Here is a 13012-nt window from a genome sequence, read left to right on the forward strand (position 1 = left end):
TTAGGTATGTCTTATTTACATATAGTAAGAGAGACAAATTCTAAGTGTTCGGTTTGATGAATTTTTATATTTGTATATCCCCAGAACAAGACAGAAAATATTCCCAGAATGTAAAACATTTGTACTTTTTCTCTGTCGATTATTACCCCCTTCTGCACGTAACCACTGTTTTGAATTCTGTCACCATTGATGAGCTTTCCGAGAGCTTGAACTTTAAATAATTGGAATCATACAACGTGTTCTCTCTTACACCTGGCTGCTTTCACTCAGTGTAATGTTTTTAGATAACTGTACACTATTGTGTGGATCAGAAAGTGGTTCTATTTTTAATTTCTGTTTGACATTTCATATATAAATATAACATAATTTGTTTATTCATTTTCCAGTTGATAGACATGTAAGTGGTTTCTGGTTTGAACAGTTTGAGAATATCACAAACAAAGCATTATGAACATGCTTGAACAATGCTTTTTGTGGATATGTGCTCTCGGTTGTCTTGCGTATGTGCTTAGGAGAGGAATTGCTGGTCATAAATCATCTCTGAATGACTCTGCAAGTTCTCTGGGGTGTTAGCGCAGTCCTGAGCAACACAAAGATGATCAATTAGCATCTTCTGACTTTGGTTCATTTTTACAGTGATCACAAACAGAATAGTGAAAGTCTGGTAGAACCTAACTTGAGTCAATATTATACAGTATCACAACATGAAGGTGCTAAAAATAATTAGAATTGAAAATCAATATTGCCTATATACCAATTATCTAATTGCTGCTGCAAAACATTTCTTAAGAACTAAGATACAGACTAAAAACCTGTGTAAAAATGAAGATACTCATGTATTACAGTGCATCAAGAAAAATGTAATGGGGGAAAGGAATGTAGGAACACCATAGCATTTACTAATGAAGGCTTAACTTCCTCCTGTTTCAGAGATAGTTTTTTTTTAAATTTTTTATTATTTTTTTTATTTATTGACAGGCAGAGTGGACAGTGAGAGAAAGAGACAGAGAGAAAGGTCTTCCTTTGCCGTTGGTTCACCCTCCAATGGCTGCCGCGGCAGGCGCACCGCGCTGATCCGATGGCAGGAGCCAGGTGCTTCTCCTGGTCTCCCATGGGGTGCAGGGCCCAAGCACTTGGGCCATCCTCCACTGCACTCCCTGGCCACAGCAGAGAGCTGGCCTGGAAGAGGGGCAACCGGGACAGAATCCGGCGCCCCGACCGGGACTAGAACCCAGTGTGCCAGCGCCACAAGGCGGAGGATTGGCCTAGTGAGCCGCGGCGCCAGCTTCAGAGATAGTTTTAAGATGACCTCAGTCATTGCTACTGGACTGTAATGACCTATGCTCATGATGAGTGCACAAAAAATTCAATACTTTGTTAATTATTTGTCAGTCACTGAAGAAATCTAATGAATCAAGACACATACATTTTCCCAACACATGTCAATTAAGTTAACTTCTACTTCTCTTTTGTAATGTTTATATAAATAAAAATCAAAATGTAATTTTAAAAATTTAGTTAAAATACTCTTTCTGCTTAGGAATGGAATAAAGTGAATCTTATTTATTTTCATGGAGAAGATGGATGTGTTTAGATCTGATACCACATATAACATGATGATCATGATTATGGACGATTTTGAGATCTTTAAAATTCCTGAATGGGGGCCAATGCTGTGGCGTGGAAGGTTAAGCCTCTGCCTGCAGTGCCAGCATCCTATATGGGTAGTCCCAACTGCTCCACTTTGACCCGGCTTCCTGCTAATGTGTCTGGGAAAGCAGCAGAACATGACCCAAGTGCTTGGGTCTCTGCACCTATGTGGGAGACCAGAAAGAAATTTCTGGCTACTGGCTTTGGCCTGGCACAGCTTCTGCCATTGCAGCCATTTGGGCAGTGAACCAGCAGCGGAAGATCTCTCTATTTACCTCCCTCCTTCTCTCTCTGTATTTCAGCCTTTCAAATAAATAAATAAATCTTTTTTTAAAAAAATTCCTGAATGATTCAGATGTGCAGAAACAGTCATAAGTTTGAATTTACTTGTTCTGTCAGCTTAAGTGAGCTTCTCAATTTGAGGGCAACACAGGTCTTAGCAACAGCTCCTATTTTCATTCAGTGTTGTTCTTTTAGGATAAAACTCCCCTCATCCTTGGCTTACAAAGCAAGACACAAAATATTCATAGGGAGCGCCTACAAACACAACTGCAAAAACACATTCTGAATGCCTGTAACTGCAACGCTAGGAAAAACAATCAAATCCAGTGCTGATGCAAGAAAGCCCCGGGTTTTCAGTTATGCAGGCTGAGAGCAAAGCCATCCCCGCTGGGTAACACAGGTAAGGTGCTGACGAAGGATGTGAGTTTCGGCTTTGTGTCCTTTCTGTTCCTGTGATCTGGGGACATAATTTCTAAGCCTCAGTTTCCTCATCTGGAAAAAAAAAATGGACACAACTATCATACCCATCTCACAGGGAAGTCTGTAATCCTAGATGGCCAATGCTATGCAGAGGCCACGGGCGCATACTACTTAGCTTATCAATGTGATCTCTCCTTATTTTGGAAACTTAGAAAAATGACAAAAGCCCAACTTTTATCCTGAAAGGGAAAGGGCCTTTTTTTTATTTTCAAGTTAACTACTCAACAAATACTTACAAATACTCCTAACAGCACACTGCCTGCTACCCAGGCAGGCTATTCTGGGTGCTAAAGTAAGCAAGACAGCCAAACTCTTTCCCTCTGTGAGCCTTCAACGTCATTGAGTGGGATGTCAGTTCTCTGAAGGAGGGGCTTGTCTATCTTTGGCAAAGATGAGCCCAAACCTAAATACATGGCTGAATTCAGACTTGCAGAAGCGATGTCTTCTGGAGACAGATTCCTTTTGCTGATAAACAAGCACTAGCTTCTAGCAGTGGCCTTTTGGAGGAAATGACTCAATTCTTAGGGCTTTTTGTGAGTAGTTTCCCTGTGACATAAGCTAACTGCTGCAAAATTCTTAAGTTTCTCTAACATGAAGCATCTAGAATGTTGGTAACTTTTTTTTTTCCTCCAACACAGGACAAAATAGAATCATCCGGAAATCTCCAAGTATTGAATTTGTAGCTAACGTGGTCTGAACCAGGCTCATAGTTACTAGAGTGCCCTTGGCCTAGTCATTTCTTTCCTGGTCGTCCCACGCATATGAATAAACACAAGGGATCACTCTAAGTGAACCCCTCCTAGCTCTTGTGTTCTAAGAGTCCATGCAATTGTATTTCCATTCAACAATCAGAGAAAGGTCTTCATTTTGAGGAGTGCTCTCTATACTTTCTAATAATATCTTTGTATTCATTGACTAAATGAAGGAACTTAAGAATTTAATGATTTCAAAGCAAGATCTGGTCCCCTGAATGGGGTAAAAATGAAATGGACTTAAGTTCCATTCACAATGGAAGGCTCTCTGGGGAAGACATGAAAGTGCTTTCCTTTTTTTCCTGATGATTTGTAGGCATTTTTTTTCCCATTAGATGCATATATCTAGTAGCTGGAAGCTTTTATTTGCTTGTCTGGGTGAACTACAGATTGAATTTCCCATCACTTTTGCTTTTAATTAGTTGATGGTTGGAGAAGCTGAGAAGCTGTACATTCAGATCATGAAATGTTCTTTTCTGGTATTCCTTTCAATGATTGCCGCTCCATCTTCCACTCATTCATGACATTTAAAAAATGACAGTGAAGTGTGGGACTCTGCATGAGAGCATTCAAGATTTCTAAGTGGAGAACATTTCATCTAGATTCAGATTTTAAACCTCTTTATCTCTGGCCATAAAAAGTGTTATTGATTCAAGCTGTTGGGTTGATTGACTCGAGAGTATCCCTACCAGGAAGTGTCTCGCTCCCATCAAGTGTGTGCCTACTCCTTCCTTCTTCCTCCAAGCTTCAGTGCAGTATTTGAAAGAAGGCTTTGTGGCTCCTGAGGTTAGAGGAAACACCAGCAACAAGAAAGAATGTTGAATCATTCACATTATTGCCTCTAGTTCATTTCCCTGAGCCCTATGTTTCTTTCCATCTGCAAAATGGAGAAAAAAAAATCTTAATTTCTAAGGAGACTATCAAAAATCTCATTTAAAAAATGTTGAACAATGCCTTGATCAGTAAAGTTTAATTTTCCTATTCTTTTCACAAATGATCTTTCTCAGGAGTGAAGCCACATCATTTCATGATTCATGGCCAGAATAAAATGCACAAAAATACCTAAAAGGCAGGCAGGGAGCAGAGACCATGTCTCCTGAAGGGAGGCAGTGTTGGGATGCCTATCGGCTGGGTCTCAATCCCCTGTCACTGTTGACAATGTAATTGCTAGAGCCTGCATATTCAGTTTGCCTAACAGAAGAATGGTCATGTGGAGAACAAGTCTCGGTTTTCTTTACTGTAACATGGACATGTGATTTCTGTCTTTCCGGCTTCATGAAATTAAATTATGAAGAACTAATCAGATAATACAGAAGGAATAGTACAGAGGCAGTGTGCCCTGACCTGCGAAATCACCGGCTCTTCTGTAAGCCAGAGGCAAGGACTTGGAGCCTGCATTTACTTCTAAGCTGAGAACTGAAACTAGCAGACCTCAACAAGCAACCATGATAGGTGAGCAGCTTCCTCTTCTTGACTTTTGGCCCCTAATTTTAATTCAAACTTCTTGATTCTTCAAGTTCCTGTTTTTCTACTGTTTCTAATGTTTGTTTAATCAGAAAAACAATTCAGTCTAAAGCTGAGCCCCAGTGGACCCTTAAGGCCATAACCTATGAAAGACAGCCACCCATAATTCATGTTGTGATGGGTGACAGAGACCATGGCTTGCTATGACAGCAAAGACCCTTATAAAATTAATTTTTGCTATACTATCAACGTAGCAAGTTCAATTCTGCCTCAGGGCCTTTGTACATATTGTGATCTCCCTCTAAAACTGTCCTCCTTGATCATTGCATAGCTGAGATTTCTGATGATCAGAATCCTTTCATCACCATGTCATCCAATAGAGCAGCCTCTGATCACTCTCTCGCCCCTTGGTTCTCTAAATGCAACCTTCCCATCCTTGGGATCAGAAAGTCCCTTTTTGCACCTTAAACAAGTTTAAGGGACGGACGAGTTCCACAAACACTGCCTAACTCACCACTTGTAGCCATCCTGAGCAGTCAGATAGGAATGTGCTGTCTGTGATTGTATCAGTTAGGTTTAATTGCTTAACAAGCCACCCAAACATTAGCAGTGCAAAACAGAAATCATGAATTGCATTTAATAGATCTGTGGGCTAGCCAGGCAATCCCTTAACTTGGGTTTGGGTAGTCTATGATCATGTCCCTTACCTGTCTGCTGGTTGGCACACTGGTGTGTCTGGGGCCCCTCAGCCAGCATGGATTAGCCTTGCTCTTATTATAGCCTTTGTCTTCCAGCAGAGTAGCCAAAGATCCTCCACATGGTGGTACCCAAGTCCAGAGACCAGCAAGAGAGTAAGCCCCCAAGGCACAAGCACTTTTCCAGTCTCTGCTTATGTCACATTGCTAAACTTCTATTGGCCAAAGCAAGTCACATGTTCAATCCAGATTTAAGGGCAGGAAAGCATAGGCTGTTTCTCTTGAAGGGAGGATCTGCAGTGTCATGCTGCTGGGATATACTTAGAGGCACACACCAAACTTCTGGCTGGAGAAGTTTAAATGAAAACAATCACAGGTTCCATTCACTCTCCTCTTGGAATTGAGCAAAATCTTCAAGGGGCCCCTTGTGATCTCTGGTGCCTTGATCTGTGTAAGGGACTCATCACACACCAGGAATTTTTTTTAAAGATTTATTTTATTTATTTGCAAGGCAGAATTACAGAGCAAGAGGGAGAGAGGGAGAGAGGGAGGGGGGGGAGAGAGAGAGAGAGAGAGAGAGAGAGAGAGAGAGAGGTCTTCTATTTGTTGATTCACTCCCCAGATGGCTGCAAAGCCAGAAGCCAGAATCTTCTCCCTGGTCTCCCAGGTGGGAGCCCAAGCACTTGGGTTTCTTTTGCTGCTTTCCCAGGCACATTAGCAGGGAGCTGGATATAAAGGGGAGCGACCAGAACTAGTGCTCACATGGGATGCCGGCACTGCAGGCAGTGGCTTAACCCACTACACCACAACTCCTGCACCCACATACCAGGAATTTTAGCCAAAGTGTTCCCACAGTGCTTCAGAGATGGGGCCCAGAGCCAAACACAAAGGCTGTTGTGTACTTGAGTTGTAAATTGGTCTTGACCAAACTATGACCCATAGTGACAGGCGTGGGCTCACTCCCATTTTATGCACATGCACAGGGAAAATTAGGCCGAGATCAGATAATAGAGGGTGTTTGTACCTGGAGCAACCATGGCAGGGTGCACTCACCTTATCACAGAGAAGGGAAAGATCCACGCTTCAGGGATTTCAGTAGTGCTGGCAGGCAACGTACCTTGAGTAGGTAGCTTTTATTTCACCCATCCAACATTCCTTGAGGGCAAGGTGCCAGGCTCTGGAAAGATCATGGTTGACGAAGTAAATTGAGATCATCCTTTGTGAAATTTTGAAACAAGTGAGATAGAAAGACATTTAAAAGTATATCCTCCCCCCCCAAAAAAAGAGAAATAAGTATATTCCAATAGAGAGATAGACTTTGAATGCTCTCATCACAGAGAAATGACCAATATTTGAGGTGGCACCTATGTTAATGACCCTGATCTTATCACCAGCATAATGCATACATGTATCAAAACACATTGTGCCCCACACATGTTCTTATGGTCTGCTAGTGTGTGTCAATTAAAAATAAAACAAAGAAACAAAATACTGCCACCCAAGGCATGATGACTTTGAAAACTGATCTTAAGGGAAAAGCAACATAGTTAGAGAAAGGATTTTAAGGGTGGTTTGGTTATACCATTTGGAGAGATTGAAGAAAAGGCCAAGGCAGATGATGAGGAGTGGGCTTTGGAATGTAAGACATGAAATGACAAAAGAGATTTAACTGTGGAAAAGTAATAAGCACTAGAAATGTATAACTGATTTTCCAAAGGAAAGCTGTTCAATGTGTCTTAGTGTAAAGAATTTTGGGAGTGCAATGGAGGATGGCCCAGGTCCTTGGGCCCTGCACCTGCATGGGAGACCAGGAGGGGGCACCTGGCTCCTGGCTTCGGATCGGTGCAGCACGCGGGCCGCCACGCGTTGGCCATAGCGGCCACTTGGGGGGTGAACCAACGGAAAAAGGAGGACCTTTCTCTCTGTCTCTCTCTCTCTCACTGTCTAACTCTGCCTGTCCAAAAAAAAAAGTTTGCAATATGGTCTTTTACATACAACAAACACATCCTTACTAATACACCAGGGAACACTTTGATATTTTTGCTCATTTGTTAATAAACCTATTGTTGTGTGTTTGGGGAAAAAGTATAGCCAGGTAAATAGATAGCTAGATGAATGCATGGATACAGAAATGGAGTTCGAGAAAAAGAAAGAGAGGCTGTCCAAGCCAGGCTGGTGGGTGAAGGACTTGACTGAGATTGGATAGCCATGGAGACTCTCTAACAAAGTGGCATTTCCGCCAAGAACTGAGGGCTGAGCAGAAAAGACCGCAGGATACACAGCAGAAAGCAAAACCAGGGAAATCAGAAAGGACAAATGAAAGACACAGAAAGAATTAAGTGGCAAAAGGGCACCCGAGAAGGTACCCTAAAAAGGAGAGATCTGGGGCAGGTGTTGTGGTGCAGTACGGTAAGCCATCCCCTGGGACCTTCACTTCCCTGAGATCACGTCTCACCTTCACTTCAGATCCAACTTCCTGCTAATGTGCCTTGGAGGCAGCAGATGATGGCCCAAGTACCTGAGCCCCTGCCACCCCCATGGGAGCCCTGGAGGGAGCTGCTGGTTCCTGGCTTCAGCCAGGCCCAGCTCAGGCTGTTGAAGGCATCAGCATATGGGAGCTCCCTGTTTATCCATCAGTCTGTCTCTCTGTCACTCTGCCTTTCAAGAAAATAAACAAGCAAATAATTTTTAAAGGGGAGAACTAACACTCCTTGTGAAAATTATAAAACTCTTTATCCTGAAGTCTCACCAGTGTTTCCCAGGATTTTTTTTTTTTTGCATTTTATTATATTGCTGGATTTGAGCAAAAATTAGTTTAGAAGCACATCTGCTTTAAATTATCATCCTGTTTGAAAGACTGTGTTCTATAAGCAGAACAAAAAACACAAGGATAAAATAAACTTCACAAGTTAAAGACCACACTTAACCCCCACTTAGAAAAAGGAAGAAGAAATTTCATGGTGACTGGGCCTGCTGTATGCTGATTTTATAGTATATTAAATTAAAAATTATAGTATATTAAAATTAAAAATAACTAGCCGGCGCCGCGGCTCACTAGGCTAATCCTCCACCTAGCGGCACCGGCGCACGGGTTCTAGTCCCGGTCAGGGCGCTAGATTCTGTCCCGGTTGCCCCTCTTCCAGGCCAGCTCTCTGCTGTGGCCAGGGAGTGCAGTGGAGGATGGCCCAGGTGCTTGGGCCCTGCACCCCATGGGAGACCAGGAGAAGGACCTGGCTCCTGCCTTCAGATCAGCGCGGTGTGCCGGCTGCAGCGCGCCGGCCACGGCGGCCATTGGAGGGTGAACCAGTGGCAAAGGAAGACCTTTCTCTCTGTCTCTCTCTCTCACTGTCCACTCTGCCTGTCAGAAAAAAAAAATTAAAAATAGCTAAGCTATCTGAGGGAACCAACAATGGCCAGGATTCACTGTGAGGGTTCATGGAAGTGTGTTCCTTATCGCTCTTCAGACACGCAGGAACCTGTGTCTCCTCATTCCCTAGCTGAGCTCCTCCTTTAGGGCTGCTGTAGTCTCACCTTTGAAAAGGACCATGACTCAGTACGCAAAGTGCACACTGCCTCAATTGTTGTCATTGGTATTGGTACCCAACGCAAGCTTGCAGGCCCATGTCTCACAGTCTTAGCACTACAGAAATTCTGCACTGGGCAGGTCCTTGCAGGAGGCTGTGTGTTGCCCAGTAGGAGGCTGGCAGTAGGCCTGGCTTCTACCCACTTGGTGCCAGAAGAACACACATGCAACCCTCCCCCCACATCCCTCAGGTTATGACTACCAAAAATGTTGCCAGACTTTGCCAAATGTCCCTGAGGGGACAAGGTAAGCACTTCTGTTCTACCTGACCTTGTCAGAAAATCTGAGTGTTGCTGTTACAGCTTAATGATTTTCTTAGATTAAGACATGGTTGGGGCTGATGTTGTGGCATGGCTGGTTTAGTTGCTGTCTATGACACAAGCATCCCATATTAGAGCGCCACTTCTAATAGGGAGGAACCTGGGCTGTTCCACTTCCAGTCCAACTCCCTGGTCATGCATCTGAGAAGCAGCAGAAGGCCCAAGTGCTTGGGTCCCCGCCACCCATGTGGGAGACCCAGTGGAGTTTTAGGCTCCTGGCTTTGGCTTAGACCAGCCCAGCCGTTGTGTCCATTTGGCCGGTGAACCAGCAGACAAAGATCCCTCTTTCTCCCTCTTTCTGTTTCTGTCTCTTCCTCTCTAGCTCTCTGCCTTTCAAATAAACAAATAAATCTTTCTTTTTAAAAAGATCTTGCTGATGGGCAAGATCTTTAGCATCTTAAAGAAAATAAGAGAAAAATGTGGATTGATTAGCAATATGCTATTTTATCCATTACTACCTTAAATCAACCAAATTAAATAAGAATTTTAATGTTTTCCTCGGAATAGAGGGCAAATAAACATTCTGAAGCCTAACACTCTAAGTAATACACTTGTCACAAAATGCCCAATAAGCAAGTAAAAATGCGCCAAAAAGAAGATGATTTTTACAAACATTGCTGCAGAGGAAAAAAAAATCCATTAACTAATTATGAATCACCTGCAATTCTCTGGTTTGGCAATTAGTTCCCCGAAATGTAGCCAAGGGAACTAATTGCATTAGAAATACACAGGGGCCGACAGTGTAGTGTGCTGGGTAAATCCTTCCAATACAGTGCCGGCATCCCCTCTGGGTGCTGGTTCAAGTCCCAGCTGCTCCACCTATGATCCAGCTCTCTGCTACTGTGCCTGGGGAAGTGGCAGAAGATGGCCTAAGTGCTTGGGACTCTGTACCCTTGATGGAGATCCAGAAGAAGCTCCTGGCTCCTGGCTTTGGATCAGCCCAGCTCCAGCCATTGTGACCATTTGGGGAATGAACCAGCAGATGGAAGATCTTTCTCTCTGTCTCTCCATCTCTCTTTTTAAAAAAAGAAATATTGTGTCATAAAACAATTCATCTTTTTAAAATACATCAGCAGCAAACTAATCATGTTGAATGGACCCTAAAAAGGTTAATTTTTCCCAGGCCGTTGATGAGACAAAGTAATGTGCATTAACTGCTACTGCCAACATCATAAAATCACAAGAGCCAAAAGGACCTGGTTTACCCAATGGAGATTAGCTGTCCAGCGATGATAAATTAGCAGGGAGTTGTTAATGTGCCTGCCTGACCCATGACTAGTTAGCAAAATGTTTACTTCCGAAATAAAAGCTTCAGTCAGGGGAAAATTCACAGGTCATTAGGAAAGATGAATGGAAGGGCTGTCTGACCACAGCCCATCCTTGACTGAAAACATTCACTGACCATGGGACAGAGGTGGAAATCGGAGTGCCCATCACATAAAAATGACATTTTCTTAAGTGGGGCCTTACTAACATGCTGCCACCCAGGGGAAGAAGATGTGGAACAACGTGGGGAAGTAAAATGAGATTTGCTCTAGTTTTCTCTGAATTCCTTTGTATTTAAAACATTTCCTCATCCACCATCAATTGTTATACCCTAGAGCCATAAGAAATGAGAAATTAGCACTTACAAGAACTTCAAAAAAGTGGTGGAATTTGCAAAACATTTTGAAATCCACACATATAAGGGGGTCTTCAAAGAATTTATGAAAATGTGGGGCCAGCGCTGTGGCGCAGCTGGTTAACACCCTGGCTGGCCTGAAGCACTGGCATCCCATATGGGCGCCAATTAAGACCCAGCTGCTCTCTGCTGTGGCCTAGGAAAGCAGATGGGCCAACTCCTTGGGTCCCTGCACCCACATGGGAGACCTGGAAGAGGCTCCTGGCTCCTGGCTTCAGATCGGCGCAGCTCTGTTGCGGCCATTTGGGGAGTGAACCATCAGATGGAAGACCTCTCTCTCTCTCTGCCTCTCTTCTTTCTGTGTAATTCTGACTTTCAAATAAAAAAATAAATCTTTTAAAAAAAGAATTTATGAAAATGCATATTTATGAAAAAACTATTCCTGGATTTGAAATCCGTACAAAGATACAGGGCAATTGGCTTAGCATTAAGTTTGCAACCTTATTTAATGAACAACAAATATATCCTAACAGAACATACAGCAGTATTATTTTATACATTTGTAGCAACCTTTTGTAAATTGCCTTTTAGTGAAACACAATTTGTCTGCGATCTGAATAGGTGGTCGAGTCTCACCATAATACACAACTGCTCTAGAGACCAAAGTTTTAACAGTTTCATTCTTCTGGACATAAACATAAGAAATGAGAAAGCAATTTCTAAATAGCCAAACCCCACAAGCAGTCTCTGTAGTCCTCCACCCGTCTGCTGACTCAGGCATTCATACTCCTTGTCAAGTTAGTCTCTCTGGTTCTACACACCTTAGCAATGTTGAAACAGCAACCTACACACAGCTTGGGAGATGAAAACCTGTGACAGGGTAAACCCTAGGAGGGCAGAGGAGTATTGTTGAGAATTAGAATTAATTTGTTATCCTCCGGGCAGCATGGACTAGAATGCTTAAAGCTATCACCTACATGTGTTGGCTGGTATGCCACGGGGTGCTATCAGGCAGCTCTCTGAGGGTCAGAGTTCCAGGGTGAATGAAGCCTCTAAATGGACAGGAACTTTCCCTCCTGGCTTCAAGCATTTTCTTTATGCTGCCTGTCAAGAGAACTGAGCCTATGTTTTCACACTCACGTGGAATGGTAATACACTATATTCTGGTTCGTTCAGTAAGTGAGAAAGAATAAGGACCGAGGACAGGACTTCCTAGCTTACTTAAGAAACATATACCCAAGATGGCAGTCATCCATTAATCAATTCATTAATCAATCAATTCATCTATTAATTAAATGTACTTCTCGATAGTGCTTTATGCTTGCATAATTTCTCCCACTCGACAATCCAGCAATCAGAACAATAAAGGATACAAAGTCAGCCTTCCATATCCAGGCTGGCTCAGAAATTTTATCACCATCTTTTTAAAGAGATCTAGACTTTTACCAACACATTTTTGCAATGTTGTTCAGATTAATTTTAAGTCAAAAGACTACACTTTTTTTTAATCACTTATGAAATTAAGAACTACTTGATGACTTCAGTGAGACAGAAAAGTTCAATCATATTTAAAGTCCCCTTCTAGGAGAGAGAATTTTAAAAATGATTCATTTCGGAAAACCTTAGTCAAAAAATGGATAAAAATGAGAAAGTGTCCAATGGGAGATCAGTTTTGCTTTTGTGGAAAATCATTTCCAGGGATCCCTCTTGTCAGATATAGGGAGCAATTCTGTGGAGTGGTTCTCCAAAAGGGGTCCCCACTCATCATGGCATCACCTGAGAATCCACAGAAAGGTAGGGTCTGAGCTCCACCCAAGAACTACTACCAGAATCAATCTGTGTCCTAAGAAGCTGTCCAGCTGACTCTGCTGTACCCTGGAGTTTGAGCATCACTGATACAGAAGTTAAAGTAGAATTTCCAGTGTGATATTCAGCCTTCAAGCACTCCAGACTTGCTAATGGTGATGAATAATTTTAACAGATAGCCTTATCTGAACGTTTAATTAGGTACTTAAGTCTTGTGCTAAAAACCCAAGGCACTCTGTATTTAATTGTCATTAAGGTCCAGTAAGGCACTGTGGTTATCCCCATCTTCTAGAGGAGATAATGAAGTTGAGGAAGATTAAGCAACTTGCCCAAGGTCGGCCATTAAGTCTCAGATATGG

Source organism: Oryctolagus cuniculus, chromosome 4 (genome assembly GCF_051225735.1).
Source record: "Oryctolagus cuniculus isolate XC-2025 breed Fujian yellow rabbit chromosome 4, ASM5122573v1, whole genome shotgun sequence".
Lineage (NCBI taxonomy): Eukaryota > Metazoa > Chordata > Mammalia > Lagomorpha > Leporidae > Oryctolagus > Oryctolagus cuniculus.